This window comes from Chiloscyllium plagiosum, chromosome 6 (genome assembly GCF_004010195.1).
Source record: "Chiloscyllium plagiosum isolate BGI_BamShark_2017 chromosome 6, ASM401019v2, whole genome shotgun sequence".
NCBI lineage: Eukaryota > Metazoa > Chordata > Chondrichthyes > Orectolobiformes > Hemiscylliidae > Chiloscyllium > Chiloscyllium plagiosum.
In genome coordinates, this window is record NC_057715.1 from 61,566,006 (window position 1) to 61,575,168 (window position 9,163).

The window sequence follows — 9,163 nt, forward strand, 5'->3', positions numbered from 1 at the left end:
GACACAACACGTGTAGTGTCTCGGGTTCAGCCACTGCCCAGATATATTACTGGCAGTCCCCTGGTCGTCGCTCCCGCTCTTCCTACTTATTAATTAGGTTAGAGAAGGAGGGCGGGTGGGAGACACTACTCGGGTTTAGCCGCCTGTTATATATGGTCACTGCTTTCCTTCCTGGCTGCCCCTCCGGTCCACGTCACTTCCTCCACTGCTCCCGCTCCTTCTCCACTGCTGCTCGCACTTAAAATGGCCGTTGGCGTCGAAGGGTGAGTATTTATACTCATTGCTTACCTTCCCGGCTACCCCTCTGGTCCCCGCCACTGCCTCCGCTGCTCCCGCTCCTTCTGTGAAAGAGAAAAACACCGCTGCCCGCTACCGGTAAATAATTTTAATTAAAAACTGCCTTACCTTATCTGCAGTCTTCCGAGTTTGTCCTACCTCTGCTGCTGCTTGCACTTAAAATGGCCGTTGGCGTCAAAGGGTGAGTATTTATACTCACTGCTTACCTTCCCGGCTACCCTTCTGGTCCCTGTCACTACCTCCGCTGCTCCCGCTCCTTCTGTGAAAGAGAAAAACACCCCTGCCCACTACCAGTAAGTAATTTTAATAAAACCTGCCTTACCTTATCTGCAGTCTTCCGAGTTCGTCCTTCCTCCACTGCTGCTCGCACTTAAATACTAATCAAAACCCTAATCTATTATTAGGGTTTAGGTCACTTTAAGATGATATAATTTCAATTCAAATTTATCAATAGTCTTTTACAAAGATTGAATGAGGACTACAATAAGATTAATGTACTTGCAAATGTTAGGTGAGGATCAAGCCTTTGCAGGGTCAGAAATGCATTAAGTCTAAACAGTGAACAGCGTTATTACAGAGAATCCATTTGCTTAGTGCTGTGGAACAGACAAACTCAGCATGATGGAGGACCCCTGAGGCAAGACTGATAATGCCAGAAAACTACAGCAAATGATAACACTGTGGAAACATTTAAATAGATGCCATATGGACAGTAGTGCAAAAACACTTGAGTGCTTAAATTAGATTTCTCATTTTCTTTACTCTTTTGATTGGAAATTCATGACTCTCTTTATCATTCTTGGGGTCCCTACTTATTTGTACCAATACAGTCAGCAGCTCCAGAATGTCAGTTGTAGCTAATCAGTGCATTATTTGTAAGGTCAAAATTTTGCAGCACACTGATTTGATAACTTATAGGAGCAGTATTTTTTAATTTATACGCGTATCATTCCTATTGACCTCTTTGAGTTAATTTACCCAATCCTGCACATGAGATTGTGCATTCTCATTCCCTGTTTTCAGAGCTATTCTCAATGTGACGGTGCACTGTAATCACAGCTACAGGAGGATATGCAGTAAAGAAAAATCTTGAATTGCATAATCACTACTCTTTGTCATGATTGTCATTTTGCTATGAATGCAGTAATGGAGTTGAACTCAGTAACAGGTGCAACTGTGGGCTGTTCTTTTAGGTGTTACTGTTCTTTGAATTTGACAAATAGGTTTATGAATATTTCATGAGTATATTCTAACATAATCTGTTGATTTGGATGAATCATTGTTAGTCAAAGCATAATGATAACACTCTTCAAATCATTTTCTGATCTGAAAAGATCTGAAAATGTTTTGCCCAGGTATAAATGAAGTACATTTTTCAAAAAAATTGCTGTTGATAGCTGTTGTTATCTTCAGATTGTGTTGTCCCTGAATGATTAGGTTTCCAAAACACTTAGGGATGAAATAGATGTTGTGGTGACAGAAAATAGCTGTGAGTACATTGATACTCATACACATTACCCAATTTGTAAATCATTTGACCCCTCTCTAGCTAATTCCAGGCCTTAAATCATTCTCTTCTTGAATGTTATTGTCTTGTTTAGCCCAAAACTATAGCTTTCTTGTGTGGCATGCCAGCTCCATAATGCAGATCCTTTAGGTGAAGCCACGTGGGTGAATTTGCTGAAGTTGTCAATTATTTCCAGCTGGCTGTCAAATATTGTGACCCTGTCTTATACTCCAAAAGGTAAGTGTATTTGAACTGAACTCAAATGCACATTTCTATGTGGGAGCTTTATTTCAGTTAGTCACACTTCATAAAACTCACACCCTGCTGATTACTAGCTCCCCATTTTTACAGTCAATTCAAACCCAATTAAATCTTAATTAAAATATCCATCACCATTTCACTCATTCTATTAGACCTCAGCACTCCTGCAGTCCATATCAGATGATAACATTGTCATTGTCCATTACCTGTAAGGAAGACTTCCTGGCCTATTGGCTTATATTGCAAAGGAAGTCTGCTTTTTTTGCCTTTTGTACTTTCCCAAGGGAAATATTTCATGCAGGGATAAATTATAGAATTGGTAGCAATATATTATGCAATTAATTGATAAAAGATAATTGGAGTTCAGTTGGGTTTTGAGTGACAGTGCAAAATGCATGTTACCAAATTGACATCGAATTTTAACAAACAAATTGAAAATAATGTTGGAAAAACAACAGATCAGAAATCTGCGAGAAAAGAAATATTGTGAACATTCCAGATTTATAACCTTTGATCAGAACTGGAAAAAAAATGTAATTGATTTTGAGCATGAGAAAGTGGGAAGGGTGGGAAACGAACAAAGGGAAATATCCATGATAGGTAGAATGCAGGAGTGATTAAATTATAAAAAAGTTGGTGGTGTAAGGCCAAAAGCTGTTGTAATGCAACAAGTGAAAAGACAACTGGTGTGTCTAGAGGAGGTATGAATGGCAAACTGATGAACAGTTGCAATTGAAATGTAAAAGCAAGGGACAAATGAGACTGTACCAAAAACTGTAAACAAAAGGAAACAAAATGGGGACAAAATTTACTGTCAGAAAGTGTTGAAGTTAGTATTAGTTGACTACAGAAGACTGTAAAGTGCCAAATTGAAAAATTACATGCTATTCTTCAAGCTTCTGTTGAGTTTCATTGGATCTCTGCAGTGAACCTTGGATAGGAAGATCAGTGAGAGAGCAAACAGGAGGATTAAAATGAAAGATGACTGGAAGCTCAGAGTTATGTTCATGGTCTGAATGGAGGTGACTGCTTTGCAACTTTCAGCATCTGCAGGATTTTGCTTTTACACTTAAGTTAAAATAGATCATACTGAACCACTCGTAGACATTTTGGTGAATCTTCATACTGCTGAGAATAATATTTTTAGTATCTGGATGGGTTTGCTTATTGGTGAATCCACTTTGTTAACCTTTATATTGGCAATGTTCTAATCATGCACATGCGAACTACAATCCAGAAGGAAAAAAAAGTAACATACTGGTCCATCTCATTTGTTTATGTTCAAGTACTACTGGGTTTTCCCTCAAAAGTTATTACAATCTGTCAGTTTATTTGAGTATGATTTGAATTAACAAACAGGGCTTCTGCAAGATCATGGACAGTATTTTCAATCTGGATTGGGTACTTTATGCCCAGACCAGTTCCAGGTTATGGCCTTGTGTCATCACTGCGTTACTGAGGTGATGCAATTTTAATATTCAAGTCTAATTGAGCTACAGTATAGCCATGTCCTGCTAAGAAGCAAGAAGTAACTCTGGAGTTCAATGCTCAAAGGCACATGGCTGCAATGACTAGAGTTGAAGGAAGCAGGAGAACACTGGGGGAGTAGCTATATGATGCCTTCATTTGGCCAAATGGTAACTCAAAATGTACTGAGAGTCATAGAGTCATACAGCACAGAAACAGACCCTTTGATCCAATCATTCCATGCCAACCATAACCCCAAACTAAACTGGACCCACCTGTGTTTGCCCCATATCCCTCCAAACATTGCTTATTCACACACATAACCAAATGTCTTTTACATTTTGTAATGATATCTGCACCCACCATTTCTTCTGGAAGTTAATTCCATACAGGAACCATTCTCTGTGTAAAAAAGTTGCCCCTCATGTCTTTTTTAAAAAATCTTTCTCATCTCACCTTAAAAATATGACCCCTCGTCTTGAAATCTCCCACCCATGGGAAAAGACACCTGCCATTCACCTTATCCAAACCTGAAACTCCAGTGAAAATGTCCCAGCCTATCCAGCCTCTCTTTATAACTCAAATCCTCCATTCCCAGCAACATGCTGATGAATCTCTTCTGAACCCTCTCCAGCATGATATCCTTCCCATGGTAGGATAACCAGAACTGGACACAGAACTTCAGGAGAGGCCTCACCAACCTCCTGTACAATCTCACCATGACGTGTCAACTCCTATACTCAAAGGTCTGAGCAATGAAGACAAGTGTGCTATATGCCTTCTTATCCATCCTGTCTATATGTGACGCAAGCTTAAAATAATTATGAATTTGAACCCCTATGTATCTCCGTCCTATAACATTACCCAAGGCCCTACTTTTAATTGTATAAGTTGTGCCCTTGTTTGTTTTATGAAAATGCAATGCCTCGCATTTATCCAAATTAAATAGCATCTGCTACTCCTCAGCCCAATGTCTCAATTGACCATGATCTCTTTGTAATCTTAAATAACCTTCTTCTCTGTTTACTGTACCACCAATTTTGGTGTCATCCGCAAACTTACTAATCATATATTCTCATTTAAATCATTCATATAAATGACAAACAAAAGTGGACCTAGCATCGATCCCAGTGGAACACCAGTAGTGACAGGTCTCCAGTCCGAAAAAATAACTCCAGGCAAGCTATTGCAACTTTGTTCGAATGCTTGAGTATCCCAATTCCAATAATACTTTTCTTCAACATTTTAATTTGACAGCAATATCACTTTATGGTTTCCATCAGACTTTAACAATTTTTTTTTTACTCATTCATGGGTATTATTGGCAGAACCAGTACTTATTGCTCATCAATACTTACTGTTAATAATACGGTGGTGAGCTGCTACTTCAATTGCTGCAGTGCATGAAGTGTGAGTTCATCTGTAGTTCTTAGTGAGAGATTTCCAGGAGTTTATATCAGCGACAAGGGAGGAATAACAACATCGTCACAACTCAGGATGATGTATGGTTTTAAGAGGAACCTACAAGTGCTGGTATTTTCACGTGTCTGCTCCATGTCTGTCTGGTTGGTAGAGATCATGGGCTTGGAATGTGCTATCAAAGGAACTATGGTGAGTTGCTGCAATCAATCTTGTAGATGGTACATGCTGCTGTCACTGTTCATCTGTGGTGAAGGGAATGAATATCAGAGATGTTAGACATGGTGACAGTCAAACAGATTATTTTGTCCTGTATGATGTCAATCTTCTTGAAATTTTGGAGCTGCGCTCATTCAGCCAAGTGCTGAGTATTCCATCACATTTCAGACTTATGCCTTCTAGATTGTGGACAGCGTTTCAGGAGTCACGAGGTGAGTTACTCATTGCAGAATTCCTCACCACTGACCTCAGTATTCATGTGGCTGATCCAATTCAGCTTCTGACTAATGGTAACCATCAGAAGGTGAATAGTGGAAGATTCAGTGAGGGTGATGTAATTGAATGTCAAGGGGCTATGGTTAGATTCTCCCTTGTTGAAGATGGTCATTCCCTGGTACTTGTGCGATGGGAATGCTACAAGCCACTCATCAGTCTAAGGCTGGATATTGTCCAGGTCTTGCTGCATTTGGCCATGAACTGCTTCAGTATCTGAGGAATCCACAGATGGTGCTGAACATTGTGCAATCATCAGCAAACATTCTCACCTTATAGTGGAGTGAAGGTCATTGATGAAGCAGCTGAAGTTGTTTCAGCCTAGATCACTACTCTGAGGAACTCCTCCAGAGATGTTCTGGAGCTGAGATGACTGACCCCAGGCAACCACAGCCATCTTCCCATGTGTAAGATATGATTCCAACTGGTGAAGAGTTTTCTCCCTGATTCCTGTTAAATTTAGTTTTGGATTCCTTGATGACACATTCAGTCAAATACTGCTTTGATGTCAAGGGCAGATACCTTGATTCTCCCAGTTGAGTTTATTCTTTGTCCATGTCTGGATCAAGGCTGTAATGAAGTCAGGAGCTGAGTAAGTGTGATGGAACTTAAACCAAGTGTCTGTGAGCAGGTTAAAATGTAATTAAATGCCACATGATAGCAATGTCAATGACAGCTTCTATCACCTTACTGATAATCAACAGTAGATAGGGGCAACATTGAAATCAGACCACCTTCTGTGTACAGGACATATCTGGGTAATAGTCGGATGGACGCCATTGTAGTAATTCACCTAAAGCAGTTTTGTTAAGGGCATGTACAGTACTTGGACAAAGGTCTTCAGTACTATTACTTGAATGTTATTAGGACCTTCAACTGTTTCTTGACATCAGGTGAAGTGAATTGTCTGAAGAAGGGCATCTGTGACACTGGAGACTTTTGAAGGAGGGTGAGTTGCATCATCCAGTCGGTACTTCTGGCTGAAGATTTTTGAGAATGCTACAGCATTGTCTTTTGCACTGACATGCTGGGTTCCCACATCGTTGAGGATGGGGATATTTGTGCAGCCTCCAGTGAGATGTTTAGTTCTCCATCCCCATTGATGATTTAATGGCAGGACTGCAGAGCTTAGATCTGATTTGTTAACTATGGAGTCACTTTGAACTGTCTATGACTTGCTGCTTCTGCTGTAGGCAAGCAAGTTATCCCTGTTTTTTTTAACTGCTTCATGTTGACACCTCATTTTTAGCTATGCGTGATGCTGCTCCAGGCATACCCTCCTGCACTTTTCATTGAACCAGGATGGATCCCCTTGCTCAATGATAATGGTGGAGTGGAGGATGTGACAGACCATGAGGTTGCAGATTATGGTTGATGTTGATGTTATGGTATGTTGCTGCTGATGACCCACAGCGCCTCATGGATTCTATGTCTTCAGGTGCAAGGTTTATTTGAAATCAATGCCATTCTGCAATGTCACACAACCAAATTGGGGATCTGCACCAACATGTCTGATGCTGTTTGTTATTCCTGGAGGATGCTGAGGGAATATCATTCTGATTCTCACTGGACCATTCAAAATCTACTCCCATCCCACCAACCAAGTGAATATTATAGTGAATACCAGAGGCATCAGAAAAAACTAAACATTATAGTGAATACCAGAGGCACCCAGGAATCGCATTCTCAAAACACATCCATAACTGAATTTGCCGACAAAGGCATTTCACAATCTGGTCCTAAGTCTCTTAGGTTAACTTTTTTTATTCATGCGCCCCTAGATACTGCATGTTAATCGTCTTTCACTTCACATTTCGAAACACTATCAGACTGCAGTAGGTATTGATTGCACAGTCAATATTTTCAGTGACCTTGTGTTCACTTTTTTTTCCTAACATTTGCTGGTGAAAGTCAGATACCTGCATCATGAAAAATCAGATTTTAGGTTCAAAAAGTAAGATATCCATTCAGATGTTGGACTCTGCAGGTCTGAGGTATAAAGTTTGGGGGAAGCAGTTGCATTTTTAAATGATACTAATCGATAAGGAAGAATAAGATTTGACCTGGTTTGTCATAGTTATCAATTGCAGTGGAGATAATTGCATGAAACTTTGTTTTAAAAACAGAAAATGCTAGAAATTTTCAGAAGGTATGGCAGTCTTTGCAGGGAGTTGAAATTTGGGGTGCTGATCTTTCATCAGAGCATGACATTTAGTTATTCAGTTTTGTCCATTTTCCCATTTCATACATTTCATGAAACAAGGCTTCATGTTTTGAGGGAGAATCAGGATTTGAATAATAACAACTTACATTTAACTTGGTGAAACATCCAAACTGTCTCCCAAGAATGATAACAATTAAAATTTGACAACTTGGTCTGGGGGGGTGGGTTTAAGACACAATTTTGAAATTTGTAAATGGCATGAAACCTAGAAATATAGTAACACTGAGAAAGGAATGATTAGGCTTTAAAATAATGTAAGGTGGAAGCTCGTAAGTTGGGAACCCACTGTAGTCTGATTCTATGAGGTAAGTGGCCCAGTAGTTTCCTGCTTTTTTTCCCTCTCCTTACTTGTTTCCCATTCTCACCTTACAGAAAACATTCTTGCCCTTTATACGTACTTGCACAAATTCTTCATCACTCTTTATATATTTCTTACCAGTTTAGTTCCATATTCTAATTTCTTCTTTATTCTTTAGTCATTCTTTTGCTGGTTTCTAAAACTTTCTAAATCTTATGCTATACCATAAATTCTGACAGCTCTTCTTTCAGTTTGATATCATCCTTAACTTCTTTAGTTAGTGTGACAATGTTACTCCTTTAACAAGGCTATACTGTCCCTGTCTTTTTTTTTAACAGAAAGGTTGTAAAAGCAGCAATTCCAAAAGGTCTGGATTTGAAAGGTTTTAGGGCCAATTTGATTATAGCTAACAGATACTGTGTCAAAAAAACTTTCAAGTTTAAAAAAAAGTTGTATAATGAAAAGGGAGTGGCCAGTTCTCCCAGCTCAGCTTTTCTCTGGTTTAATTTGGTTTGGTTTTTCAGCAGTCTGGCTGTTCACTGAAAGCAATCAGTTGTGAAGCTGCTGGACCCAAAGAAGCAAGTCCATGCTGATCCTCCCTCTCTCTCTGACTTCTCTTCTGTAAGACCCTGTGTTTGATTTTACCTTTTTTGCCAAGTGATGTTTATGTGGGGATTGGTGTAAGTATTTGGAACAGCATCATTAAGTTGGGATTGTCTGTTGGGTTTTCAGATATCTTAAGTTATTCTATATTCGGTTCTCTTTTGTTTGTGTTTCATTCAATAATCTTGCAAGTAAGTTCTGTTTTGTTTAAAACTAAGTGGTTGGGCCAGCTGCATCACTCCTGGAATATCCACTAAAATCTGCTTAAATCAACTGGAAAAGTTAGGGTCCGGGCTACTTTCTTGAAAGTAGAGGAGGATCTGGCCTGGTCTTTGAGGAGATCTGGCCTAGTCCACAACAGTTAGCCATAGGTATTGCATCTTTCTCATGAAGTCTTTTACTCCCAATGCAATAAACCTATGTTGGGACTGAGGAGATATCTGATTAAATGTCCGCCACTACTTGTCAACTTCCTGAGCTTTTAATTCTTTTCTTCCCCAGTTGCAGCCACACAGTTGTGCAGTGGTTAGCACTGCTACCTCACAGTGCCAGAGGCCCAGGTTTTATTCCACCCTTGGGCAACTGTCTGTGTGGA

General features: G+C 39.6%; 1 long non-coding RNA gene across 1 annotated transcript in view; it reads right to left on the minus strand.

Moving 5' to 3' along the window:
• Positions 1-861, minus strand: part of LOC122550625 — a 7,496-nt gene extending 6,635 nt beyond the window's left edge. The window contains exon 1 of the long non-coding RNA XR_006311903.1: positions 620-861. This is a non-coding gene — a long non-coding RNA (uncharacterized LOC122550625). The remainder of the gene's footprint in view (positions 1-619) is intronic.
• Positions 862-9,163: the final 8,302 nt, after the last annotated feature.